A 10,944-nucleotide genomic window follows, 5' to 3' on the forward strand; every position below is an offset into this window, starting at 1 on the left:
ATCACTTCTTTAGCATAGGGAATGTAATCAATAATGTGGTAATAACTATGTATAGTGCCAGGTGGGTACTGTTGAATAACTATGATGCATACCCGAAACATAATATTGTATGTTAGCTATATTTTAATAAAAATCTAAAAATAAATAAATAAAATACACGGCTTTAAAAAAAATCCTTTCACAATGACTACCTCTGAGCGTTGCTTTGCAGGTGGAATGAGATCACAGGTAAGCTGGTTGTAGGGCCTTCCACAGCTGGGACAATCCTTGCGTCTTCCTAGTTTCTGAGCTCCAGAGTACCCTGTGTTTTCACAAATAAAATCTTTTTTTTAAATTAAAAATTTTTTTATTTATTTGAGGATTGTTGGGGAACAGTGTGCTTTCCAGGACCTATCATCTCTATGTCAAGTGGTTGTTTTTTTCAATCTAGTTGTGGAGAGCGCAGCTCACTGTCCCATGGGGGAATCGAACTGGTGACCTTGGTGTTATGAGCACTGCGCTCTAACCACTGGTGTTATGAGCACTGGTGTTACAACCCTGGTGTTATGAGCACTGCACTCTAACCACTGGTGTTATGAGCACTGGTGTTATAACCCTGGTGTTATGAGCACTGCGCTCTAACTGGCCGCCCCCAGATCTTTTTTATTTTTAGTCTTCCTTTCTTTCTTTCTCCCTTTCTTTCTTTCTTTTATTAGTTTTAGGTGTACAAAACAACGTAATGATTAGACATTTATACCCCTCACAAATTGATCACCCCACCAAGTCCTCTGACATCGTACATAGTTTTTACAGTACCATTGACTATATTCCCTATGCTGTACATCCCGTGACTATATATATATATATGTATATATATATATACATATGTATATATATATGTATATATATATAATTATAGTTGACATTCAATATTATTTTATATTAATTTCAGGTGTACAGTGCATTACTTAAACATTGATATAATCTATGAAGTCATTCCCCCCGATAAGTCCAGTGCCCATCTGACACCCTACATGATCTTTACAACATTATTGACTATATTCCCCACACTGTATTTCACATCCCCATGATTATTTTGTGACTACCAATTTGTACTTTCTAATCCCTTCACCTTTCTCACCCATTTCCCAACCCCTTCCCATGTGGCAACCATCAGTTTATTCTCTGTATCTATGGGTCTGTTTCTGTTTTTAAACAAAATCCTTTGATTAAACTTTTCACATTACAGTATTAGTGACTTCGACTTTTTAAGCATTTCCACATTTCAAAAGAGGACCCTTAGAAAAAAATGCTTATCCAGAGTAATGACTGCAGTGGTGGAAATACAGAGGGATGCAGTATACAGGTGCTGTAGCTATGTGGGACCGTGTGCCTCTAAAATAACCTGCCCTGCTGGTATTCAGCTGCAAGGGATAGTTTGATTCTCCTCCCCCCACCCTCTCCCCAATGCAAGAAGCACCATCATTAGCATGCTAAGGAGAATAGGTTCTACCTTGTACTAGGATCTTAAAATATATACTTATTAAATCCTCTCCCCAGATCTGTGAGCTGGATATGTTTATCCATGTTATTGATGAGGAACTAGGAGAAGTTAAATGACTTGCCTAAGGTTACACAGCTAGGAAGTTGTGCCAATATTCAAATCCAGAGTCTGAATCCAGAGCTGTGGATTTGAGCCATGAAATAGCCCTCTGGTCAAGACTCCTCCCTCCATCAAACCCATCGCCACTGCTGAAATGCACTGCCAAGTGTTACACCTCTGTAAAGACATTGCTCCCACTAAAATGGAAATGACCTGGAAGGCATAATGCACTTGCAATGAAAATAATGTCAGAAACAAATTGATCTGAATCAGAGAACAGGTTGTGACTCAAGGGTCGGGGCACAGCCAAGAGAGGAGCAGGGGAAAGTGAGAAGGGAGTTCCGTGTAGCAGGGGCCTCTGTGCTCAGTGGACTGAGGGGTGAGGGGAGATTTGATAGGAGCAGGAAGAAGCTGGGGAGGGTCAGACAAGTAAATCGAGTCAGCTGGGGAAGAGCAGTGAGCATTATAGCCTCTGTCGTAGGACCCCGTATAACCGAGGAAGTTATTCCTGTGTTATTTGGTCATAGGAAGAGAAGTTTGCAGGCCTTAAAAGTTGTAAGGCTTCCTAAAGGTCAACCAGCCAAAGCCACACCCTCCTCTGCACTGTCCTGGGCCCGGCCAGGCATAGTAGGGCATGTGGACACTGGGATGGCCTGGAGGAAAGAGAACAATGAGCCAGGCCAATGCAGCGTATCTGCCAAGCAGGAATACTGGAGGTCCAGGCACACGGAAGTCAGGTAGGTGGGTGTCTCGGTGATGGATGTTAATTTCCTGACCTTCCCTCTCTGTTGAGTCCAGCTGGACAGACCCAGTGGCTCCAGGGCCTCTTGTCATCCTCTGAGCACTTTGTGATTAATGCACAAGTCACTTATTCCCACCGCCTGTCCCTGCTCTGTGCCCTCCTAGCTCCCGTGGACCCTTCTGCACTTAGGTAATTTACTCAGAAATTACTGTCCCTAGAATTTCTCAGCGTGCTCGGCGTACAGGTAGTGACCAGGGTCTGCGTGTGATTCCCCTGCAGAATTCTAACCAAGGATAGGTGAGTCACAGCACAAGGGAGAGACTTAAGTATTTGCAATGAAGAAAGCAGGGCCCAGCTGAGGCCAGAATCTGTCCTGCAGAAATCAGTCCTTCTTTCCTACACACTGTGGGGCTCAGTAGGAAAACAGTTCCACCTGGTCGTCATTCACGGGGGCTGCCTGTGGTCCCAGCAGGGTTTCACACAGGATGGTGGCCTAACCCTGGTTTGTCTGGGAACCAGACAACTGCATTTGAAGGAGGGGGAGGCCTCTCCCATCCTCCACACCTGCCAGCCGGATGCTGCCCCAGCCAATACAGAAAACGAATGATCCCAAATAAACACTTTCACTTTTTTTCAAAAAATATTTTTCTTACCTTGGCCTGGGATCCCAAAACAAAGACTGCATGTAAACTAGATTTAATGCTGATTTGGCTTCATGGGCTTTATAACTAATCAGATCAGGAAAGACAGAATCACATGCTGTTAACATTCATTCCTTCAATGACTGTTTAGTGAGTACCAGGCAGGAGAGGGGTTGTTTGTGTTATCTCACACAAACAAGCGCATCACATTGCTAATGCTTTGTGCTGTTCATTCTTCACGCTGTCGCAGAATTTATCTAATTATCCCCACCCCACACTATCCCCTACTTGCCTCCCTACCTTCTTCTACAGGACAGATGAAAATGTTTTTGCTCAATTTGAGGAAGCTTTACAAGGTAAAAGATGGGGGACAAATGCTCTATGTGCAAAACAAAGTCAGGGTTCTGAGTTCTTGAGAGTTCTCTTGATGGTTGGAGGAATGTGAATTCCTGTAACAGGTCAAACGGGGCTTCAAATAGGAACAAATCTTTTGGTGGCAAAGGTATATTTGACTTAAGACTTTCTAGCAGGAAGCCAGCTGCTGTGAGGATGAGAAGTCCACATTCAGAGGGCTAGAGATACTCTTTCTTAAAGAGCAGGGGCCAGAGCTCAGCTCTGCCCTCTGCAGAGCCAGCAGGTGTCCCTTTGCTGGTGGTACCCAAGGACAAGGGCTTCTGAGGATGTCGCATGTGCGTGTTCCCTTATTCCCCAACGTCCCCACTCTCCCCCATCGATAGTCCAATCCTTGGAGGAAAATGCACAAAGGGATGCTCCCAGGTTGCAGGACCAAATGTGGTCCATCTGGCTGAATGGGGAACTCACATCTCTGCTTTGGTAAGAAGCCCTTGCCAGCCCATCCACCAGGACGTGGTCCTAGCAGAGATAATGGCCTCAGTTTACAGAGCGCTGTCTTCTAATCAGATATTTACAGATTATTAGCACTGTCTTCTAATCAGATATTTACTCATTAACAACAACGCTGTGAGTTAGGTACTGTTATGACCCAATTTGACAGATGAATAAACTAAGGTCCAGAGAAGTTAAACGACTTGCTGCGGGTCACACAGCTTTCAAATGGTGGTATGAGGATTTGAATCTGGGCTATTTGCCTCCAAAGTCCACATACTTGATAATGTCTTTTCTGCCATCCTAGATGAGCATTCTCTTATGTTAGACTTTTGATTGCAAGCGACAGAAACCCAACCCAAGGACACTGCAGCTAGAGGAAGCAGCAGTCGCAAAGGCTTGGCAGCCCCAAAGGGAAGGTGTGTGGTCTGTGAGGATTATAAATTACTGGGGACAGAGATTGAGGGAAGTCACAGGAGGGATCTTTAGTTGGGCCAGGTGCATGGAGGCAGGGGCGCACAGCAGTGACCCCGAGCTAAGGACACCAATTGTCTTGTTCCTGAGGCTGGGGGTGAGGAGACACAGGGAACCAAGTATGGTTCTCTCTTCAGCCTGCGTTCCTCATACTCTACTCCAACACTCCTCTTTTTCCTCACCTATATTTTGTTGTTTTCCAAATCTTTTCTGCTTCCGACACCCCTGGAGAATGAGTGCTCCATGGAGGGAACTTTGATCTGTCTCAGCAATCTGGAAGGGGCAGTCTCTGGTACAGATTAAGTATGTAACTTGATACCTATTTCCATGTAAGCCTGGTTGTTTTAATTGAAGATTCAGTAGGAGGGGGTGCTGTGCCAGGCACTGGGAGCTGGCAGGGACCACAGGAGTGGATCAGTGGATTGAAGCCTCCTTTATTCAGGGTGTGTGGTCTCTGATTTATCTTTTTTCCCTTTGCCACTCCCCACTCCCACCTCTGCCAGTTTTGAAGTTTGAGTTCTCCCTGAATCCACACAGTGAACTGGCTCAGAGAGCCCCTGTCCCCCACACTCACCCACCTGTTGTATTGGGTGTGGCTGGGGGGTAGGGGGAACTGGGCAGCCTGGTGACCTGGCCGAGCACCTATCAGACACCGGTGAGTGGCTTCCTCCTCCTGCTCCTGGTGTGGACTTGAGCACGCCATTGGACCTTCCTAGGCTTCTGCATCATCCTTGATGTGTCAGGCAAGTGACTTGCCACTGCTCTTCCCAACCTTGTGCGCAGGGAGCAGCTAAAGGACAAAAGGAACAGAGGAAACCCAGTAAGCAGAGGCCCCAGTCATCTAGCTCCAGAAATGCCCAGTTCAGAGGGCTTCTGTCCCTCCCAGCAAAGTGTCCAGCTCCAAGGGACATCCAACTGTTTACCTCAGAATCCATTAGGCTCCTGTGGTTGGGGCCCGGGATGAAGGGAGGAGAGACTGGAGCTGCTACAGTGGCAGAGTGAATGGAGCGGCGGAGGTGAAGGCTGTGGGTTGACACACTTGGTAGATATGGGCAAGGCTGCTATGAATGCAGCGTCTTCCTTCCCTCCCCTCCAGCCAACTGCAGTGCTGGTATGAGGAGAGACATGGAACCAAGCATGGAGAGAGAGCTGGATGGACAGGGGACAGGTCCATTTTGGGAAGCAGGAGGGAGAGGGGAGGAGGTGCTGCAAGGGAGTAGGACAACCAGCCACATATCCCTGGGGCCTGTGTCCTATGAAAGACAACAAGGTCCCGGCTTGAGATTTGTCCATACACCTCCTCTGCGAATGCCTAGGAACCCCTGAGAATCAGGAGAGAAGGGATCTTGGAGACCTCGAGGACAACTGCTTTGCTCCACAGGTGAGGGAGGAGAGAGCAGGAGAGGGGAAGGGACGAGCTCAAGTTCTCAGAACTTGTAAGTTGCGGAGCTAATAACTGGATCTACTTGCTGAGGGTTTTACACATTTTTATCATGTCCCAGAAGTATCTCCCCTAAACCAAACCAATACCTGAATTAGGTAGGGTGGCTCTAGGTGTGACTTCTGATCGCGGGGGCCTTCAGCCCTAGCACTGAGCCTGTTAGATGGTAACTGTGTGGTACAGGCCAGAGCAGACTGGGTTGGGTCTGGGCTCCACCACAGTTCCCTTTGCCACTCTGGCCAAATCTTTTCCCTTGTCCGGGACTGCTTTCCTCATCTGAGGTCATTACAACTGCCATCTTGTGCTTCAGAGGGTCAGAAGCTAAAATGAGACCATCCTCTCTTTTCAAACACCTACAATTTAATTATAGAGTAATTCTTGACCCAGCTAGATGGGGATTCTTAAATATCCCTGTAAAATTTAGGAGACCTGGGCTTCACTAAGCCACATCATTTTTCTGGGATCCCAGGAATAAGCTGAAGGCCAGAGGGAGGGGAAGCCTGCAAGATGCCTGAGTGACACACCTTTTAGGCCGAGAGTACCCACCCTGGGTGAGAAGCACTGTGGCTTTATGGATCTTAGAGCTGAAAAGAGTTTACGTTTATTTTTTTTATGTTCTAGGTTTTCCATATGTGTTATTTCACTTAAGTGTCAATACTTCAGCAATTACTATTGTCGTCATTTTATGCACGAGAAAGCTGAGGCTTGGATAAACTTCGTATGTCAAGTCACACAGCAGGTAAGTGGCAGAGCCAGGACTCAAACCAGGGTTTGGTGGGTTCCAAAGCCTTGTTGCACTATCCACTGCCCCTGCTGGCCTTGAAGCCCTGGCCAGAGGGGGCACTGCAGAGGCCTCAGGCAGGGGCTCCCTGTGGTTCCAGGATGGCTTCCTCAGGAAGATAGGGCAGGGTGGCGGGTGCTCCCCTCCCAAGAGGAAGAGAATAGACTGAGTGGGCCAGGGTTGGCTCCTGCCATGGCTCTGCCAAAGTTCCTTGACACGTAGCGCTCAAGCCACCCCTCCCTCAGGAAGGCTGCTGGGAGCCCCTGGGGGAGCTGTCCCTGCCTGCACCCCACCACATGTCGCCTGGGCTTCTTTTATAGCACGTCTTTATGTTAAAATGCTTATGTTACTGCAATTAGTAGGAAAAAAGGCACACAGGGCTTCTTCGTTCCCCGCGCACTCCTGAGGCGGGACTCCATCACACATTGCTTAAGACACCTGCAGAGGCCTTGCAAAGAGTAGCAGGTGACCCAGGAATACCTGTGAGATGCAATATTAATGACCATTCCTAAGACTGTCAAAAGTGATTTTATATACATTATATTATTTACCCATCCATTCACATTCATACGCATTTACTGGGCCAACAATAACATGCCCAGAATTCACAAGATTCTGGGGATGCAAAGACGCATTAGACACCCTGCCTGTGCACCAGGAGCTCAGAGGGGGAGGCGGGGCTTTCCAGAGCAAGAGATGGAAGAAAAAAAAGAGAAAAAAACAAAAACTGAAAACAGAAAATTGCAGTATGTTGCAGCTAGGGGTCAGCACAGGCGCTGATGCAACCTGGGGAGGAGGCGCCCCAGCCCAGTCTGGGGGAGGGGGTGTGAGGGAAGGCTTCCAGGCTGCGTGGGACTGGGCCTGGCAGGAGCACGTCAACCAGGTGAAGCAGGGAGAGCGTGGAGTGAGGGCGGGGGAGCTGGAGGCAGGTTCTGGGGGTGATTGTACATGGTCGGTAATTATGTACTGTAAGGCGGGAAGTAGGAAGAATGGAAACACCTTTGATTTGAACATGGAGCGTTTTTTATTTCTCAAAGCACTTCCACATCTATTACCTCAAATCAGCCTAAAAGCAGCAGCAGCAGTGATAGCACTGAGTATTGACTCGGCCGCAGGCTGTTCTCAGGGCGTTTGAATGTTATCTTGTTGAACTCTCACCACAACCCCCACTAGGTACTCTTATCACCTTCACTGCATGGCGGGGACACTGAGGCACTGAGAGAACTGACATCTCGGGAGGTGGGGGATGGGCTCTGTCATTCTCACTGTACCGCTGATGACGTAGAAGCCGGGGGTTACGTGACATGTGTCTGGTTGTGTGACATACAGGAGTCCTGGGACTCAAACTCAGGCCTCTGGGCGTCTACCCTGCTGCTTTCCCCTGGAAGTCTCTCTGCCCCTCAGGACAAGATGTCTGAACAAAAGCAAGCCACCAGATTGTGACTGGAAATCGGTTCAGGTGGCCCTGGTATTTCTCCACTGGTGAGCTTCTGCCTTTGCCACTGAAGGGGTCAGGAGGTCATCACCAAGATCACCAAGAGCAGGGCTTTGAATCCAGCATTTCACCGGGTCAGCCAGCTGTTGGAAATGCAGAATGTATTCCCTCCCTTCTGGGCACAGACTGCCCAGGGTGCTTCACTCCATGCATCCTAACTTTGCAAAGATAACCAGCTCTCCCAAGTTCCTCAAAGGCTCGTTTCACTTCTGGGGCTGCCCATTCCTCACACCCATCTGGGCCAGCTTCTCCATCACCAAGGAAGCAGGGATCTTTCTGTTGGTTTCCTCTGGTCAGGCCGTGCACATTCCCTGAGGTCCCCTGATTTCCTTGTATCTCCCCCTGGGCTGTGGTCTGCAGTATAAACATGGTCCCCTCTGTAGGTGCCTCTTACTTTTGGAAACTTCTCTGATGGACTTACCTCTGGGGAGTGATATGCTCCTTACTGGCCGCAGCTGCAACTATTCCAACCTGCATCAAAGCACTCTTCTGTTAATCCCCAGTTTCTGAAATGGTTTTGTTTTTCCCTCTCTTCCTCCCTGTACTGTCTCTCTTGTCCTTCCTTTCTACGGTTTGCTCAGAGCACCGTAGGGCATCTGACAGTGTCCCTGACACTCGGCCCGACCACCTTCCTTGAACTACGACTTTACCTTGGCCCTCCAGCCAGATGCCCAGTCTGTGGCCTACTTTGCCCCCAAATGTGTCTCTCTACTATCCAGCTCTTTCAACCCTAAAATCTTCCATGGAGACTCCTGTTTTCACCCTCACGTGGTTCTGGAATGACCCCTGTCTACCTGTTCCTCAGGCTCACAAATCCTCAGTCACTGAGGCAAGGGGCAGAGTAGACAGGTAATTGGTTCTCAAGATAAATGGATCTGGTTTGAATCCTGGTCACAGCCAACAGCCATGTGACTTTGACCAAGACTTTACCATATTTCTTTGGGGTATTGTGCAGAGATCATGATATCCAAATTGTAAAGCATCTAGTAGTACTTATACAGTAAGCTTTCAACAAATGGTAATATTTTTTAATAATGAAGCGTTTTCAAAGGATTTCTATGATAATGAATTTGAAAGTGGTTGGCAACTTTAAAGTGTTTCTCCTTCTTGGCTGGAAACACTATTAGGGCGAGGGCCTTGTCTTTTGTTCACAATATCTGGTACATGGAAGGCCCTTGATGTATGTATTTATTTTTAGATGAATGAATAAACCTACACTGTCTTCAATTCTGATTTTAGGGTTAATTTTTAATATGAATTTTTCCTAATCATAAAGTAATACATGTTTCATTGTAGAAAAATTGGAAAATACTTTTAAAAACTATAGAAACGAAAACTAACTGTGATCCTACTCCCTAAAGAATAGTCATGGGGCCGGCCCGGTGGCTCAGGTGGTTAGAGCTCTGTGCTCCTAACTCCGAAGGCTGCCGGTTCAATTCCCACATGGGCCAGTGGGCTCTCAACCACAAGGTTGTCAGTTCAACTCCTCGAGTCCCACAAGGGATGGTGGGCTCAGCCCCCTGGCACCTTGAGCTGAGCTGCTGCTGAGCTCCTGGATGGCTCAGTTGGTTGGAATGTGTTCTCTTAACCACAAGGTTGCTGGTTTGACTCCCACAGGGGATTGTGGGCTGCGCCCCCTGCAACTAGAAAAAAAAAGGCAACTGGACCTGGAGCTGAGCTGCGCCCTTCACAACTAAGACTGAAAGGAAAACAACTTGACTTGGAAAAAAAGGCCTGGAAGTACAAACTGTTCCCCAATAAAGTCCTGTTCCCCTTCCCCAATAAAATCTTAAAAAAAAAAAAAAGAATAGTCACAGTTAACGTTTTTTTTTTTTAAACGAAAAGAAGATATATTTAATGCATGTAATAGACAAAGAATTAATATTCAAAACGTACAGCAAACTACAAATCAAGAAAAGAAAAGGTGACAATACCTTATATTATTGAACACTTACTATTTGGTACTCACTATGATAAATGCTTTACATGCATTATCTCATTTAATCCTTCCAACAAATCTGTGAGGCATATATTATTTTCTTTCCATTACCAAGTGAGGAAACTGAGATTCAGAGAAATGAGGTAACTTGCCCGTCATTGCTGAGTTAGTAAAGGGTAGAGACAATTAGGGTTTTGATATATGTCCCTGTAGCCCTTTTTCTGTGCTTATATATATGTATGTGTGTATATATATATATATATATATATATATATATATATATATTTGAAAATTTTTTGTACTCTGGTCTGTCAGTTAACAAAATGAGAATTACCCTGTGTTATTAAATAATTTTCACAAGCATAATTGTCAGTGCTACATATATTATTCTATGATGTGAATGTATCATCATTTATGTAACCAATAGGCAATGGTTGGATATTTATATTGTCTCCAATTCCCCCCCCATTATAAATAATGTTGCAGTGAACATCCTTCTGCATAAATCTTTGTGTACATCTGTGAATTAAGATTTTCTACCAAGAATAATTTCTACAAAGTCAATTACTGGACCTAAGAGTGAACACTTTAAGACCCCAGTTATTGTTAAATGATTTTTCAGAGAGGTTGCATTAATTGATACTTCTCCCCCTACCAAAGTATAAGAATTCTTACCAACTGAATATTATTATTTAATCTAAAATAATCTTTGTTAAATGAAGAACATGGAACCTACTTTTTTCTTTCTTTCTTTCCTTCTTTCCTTCTTTCCTTCATTCTTTCCTTCTTTCTTTCTTTCTTTCTTTCTTTCTTTCTTTCTTTCTTTCTTTCTTTCTTTCTTTCTTTCTTTCTTTCTTTCTTTCTTCTCTTTCTTTTTAAATTAGTTTCAGGTGTACAGAACAATGTAATTGCTAGACATTTACACCCCTCACAATAGAACCTACTTTTATATGATGATGTTCCTGCCCTGGACATATACAATGTACTCAGTTACACTAGAGTC

General features: G+C 45.7%; 1 protein-coding gene across 2 annotated transcripts in view; it reads left to right on the forward strand.

Moving 5' to 3' along the window:
* The window catches only part of MDM4 (MDM4 regulator of p53), a 64,644-nt gene extending 58,191 nt beyond the window's left edge, over positions 1-6,453 (forward strand). The window contains exons 12-13 of one of the 2 annotated variants that reach the window (XR_013991814.1): positions 2,110-2,319; positions 6,348-6,453. The gene's annotated coding sequence lies outside the window, so the exon portion shown is untranslated. Of the gene's footprint in view, positions 1-2,109; positions 3,199-6,347 lie in introns of those variants that run through there. The other variant, XR_013991815.1, reaches the window with a different exon arrangement.
* The last annotated feature ends 4,491 nt before the right edge of the window (positions 6,454-10,944 follow it).

Source organism: Rhinolophus hipposideros (assembly GCF_964194185.1).
Source record: "Rhinolophus hipposideros genome assembly, chromosome: 19".
NCBI lineage: Eukaryota > Metazoa > Chordata > Mammalia > Chiroptera > Rhinolophidae > Rhinolophus > Rhinolophus hipposideros.